The sequence below is a fragment of the Phaethon lepturus genome, unplaced genomic scaffold, assembly GCF_000687285.1.
Source record: "Phaethon lepturus isolate BGI_N335 unplaced genomic scaffold, ASM68728v1 scaffold10051, whole genome shotgun sequence".
In the NCBI taxonomy this organism is placed as follows: Eukaryota; Metazoa; Chordata; class Aves; order Phaethontiformes; family Phaethontidae; genus Phaethon; species Phaethon lepturus.
In genome coordinates this window covers 21,442-24,337 of record NW_010515541.1, presented here as the reverse complement: position 1 = coordinate 24,337, position 2,896 = coordinate 21,442, and positions in this window count along the sequence as shown.

Below are 2,896 nucleotides of genomic sequence, written 5' to 3'. Positions count from 1 at the left end.
GAAAGAGAAAAGAGCTGTCAGTACTCAGGGTGCTCTGTAAAGGTATTATTTCAATGATAAAACCATTGTCACCATGCGCTGAGCAAGACTGAGAGAATAAAATGGAGGTATTTAAGTTACTGCACTATGAACGTGTCTGGGTGACAACTTGGAGTTAAAGGAGGACTTAAAGCAATTTGCAAGGATGCTTTTCCTCCCTAACTCTTGTTGCATATTATATTCTAGACTATGTTCCAGTCTCTAATCAATAGGGCACCATTCTGATTTAAGCTTCTGGCATGTTAATTTGTAACAAGCACACTTTTGAGAAAGTCAAAGAACAGGGATTCAAAAATACATTTTTTTCTCTTTTAAACAGTATACCTCAGATAGAAAGATATTCCATTGCCCACCTACAGAAAGGTGGAGGGTATTCCCACTTAACGTAATTCCAGGATACTTTCTTCGGTGTCATGAACCACGACCTCTGCTTGTGGCACACCATGATTGTGGCAACAGTCTAGAGCATGATCTAATCACATTCAGAGCTCAGGTCTGCAAGGTGCTGAGTATTCTGTTCCCATGTCAGTGCAGAATTAAGGTGCATATTTAATTCAGCCCCACAGTGTATTTTTTTCTGAAATATCCTTGGAGAGGAGACACATTCTTACAAGGGCAAATAAGGGACAGATGTACAGCTTATATGGGGCTGAATTCTGGCACCAAAGCTCTTTACAGGAGTACTTCTGCTCTACTGAAGGCTCATGCAGAGTGAGGTGCTACTCAGCTTTAGAGCAGTTTTCAGGATTTAAAGTTAAGCACTGGTCTTGAATTTGCTGTGAATTGTCTCTTTGTGCATGTGTGCTCTGCTTTCCTCCTCCGCCTTAGAGATGGGGAGAATGAAGGGTTTCCTTAGTATTTTGGTCCTGTTTCTGAGCATCAGGATAATCAGGTGTAAGAGGATTTAGATGGACATTAGTCAATATCATTGCAATTCTGGAAAAATAAACCCCCCACTGTTAATGACTTCTAAATGACTTCATAAATTCCACTGAGGAGGCTTAAGAAAAATGAACTCCTAAATAGTTTCTATGGAATAAAGTACCATAAACTCCTCAAAATACTTCAAGGGTAGTATTTTCAGATATGAGTTAGGTGTTAACTACTTGAAATTGAAAAGGATAATATTTTCTAGATATTGCATTTACATGTTCATTATAATTTATTTTATTTTAAGGAAGTAGGTTGAGTAGTTAACAGATTTTCTTACTTATTGCCTATGATTGATGCCTATGTTGCCTATGCCTAACGGAAACTAACCATAGAGATGCTTGCTGTTCTATCATCACCCCATTCCTTTATTATGTCTATTTGCAATTCATGATAGCATTAAATCCAAAAGCATTGAACCCGGATGACTTTTTTAGATGAACTGCAAATTTTATCCAGACCTGTAGCAGCAATGCTCTAAGCTGTTTAAATTGATTGTAGGCTGTTATACATTGCTGAGGGTTGACTTTTCCCCCTTGCCCAGTTAAGTTTTGTTAACCTGAAAATAGTGTGCCATTTTGAATCAAGTATCAGCTGCAGAAGAGTGTCTTTTCCTGCCTGGGGCTCAGATGCCTCCTCCCATTAGTGTTCACACCTCGGCCATCCTGTGCTTCTAGTAATCACTGAATCTCACCAATCCTTCTGAAGGGAAGTCTATAGGATGGCAAGGTAGTGACTACAAAGAATATATTGATCCCTTCACAAAAGAAGGCTAAGAGTTATCAAATAAAAGAAGTGATATACAAAAGAAATCCTTAGAGTTAGCACTGGAAATCACAGATACAAGGACTGCCTCTGTTTGTTGCAAGAATGTATAAACACTTAATCATTTTATCTTTTAAAGAAAGGAAGAAGAATACTTGCCACATTATGGTGCTCTCAGGTTCAACAAAAATCTGGAAAACTGTGTGTCCTCTCCTCCTAATATATATATGAAGTGAGAAACACAAGATCTAAATTTAATGGTTTGAACAGGGAGATCATTTGGATTGTATTCACAGCTTTCTGCAAGCAAGCTATTCACTTCACCCTTCTCCAGCTCAACATTCTCACCTGTAAAATTGAGATGCTGCCTACTTGCAGGCTATGAGATTCAATCTGCTTGTGTTTTGTAAAACATGCAGTACATGCATGAGGAAAAAGCTGAAAGTATTTTTATGGAAAAAAATTCTCTGCACATTTGCAAGGAAGAGAAAGAATCCAAAAGAAGCCTGTTCCTCCACACTTGCACGACTGCTGGCTTTGGGCATGATCACACCTTTAACGATAACTTTAAAGTCAGTAAAAGTCTTAGAGTCTAAACTAATGCCTAAACTTAAACTCAATATACAAGTATAAGTGCTAGGAGGACAAATGAGTTTTACAAGGTGACATGCTGCACTGACCATGAACATGAAAGCAAAGCCCTTGCTATTAGCACAGGAAAATGTTAGATTCCAAGACTTCACTTGAGAAGCAGAACTAATTAGAGAAGATTAACAGAAATGAGGCATGTATTAGCTGGAATAGGGCATGACTGCAGTATGAAAGGCTGAATCACTGGACCTCTCATTGAGGTCAAGATCTTAAAAAACCTAGAATTTTTTTAGAGGCAAGTGACAAGTTTTGCAGATGTTCCTGTGGCAGCTGAGCATTCATCATAACATTCAAGCTCTGTTCTGCACATAGGAGTTTCCCCTGTGTTAAGACTGTTTTCAGCCCTGATGTCAGGATACATTTCTGAGCATGGGGTCTTATTCAGGACCATGTTCACATTTCTACTGCGCTACTGCTCTGCAGGGGGTCCTGAAGATTGTCACCAAATCTGCACTAGAGTGGTAACAGAGTGGAGATTTTAGATTTCTTTTTTTATGAAGCTAATAACTGA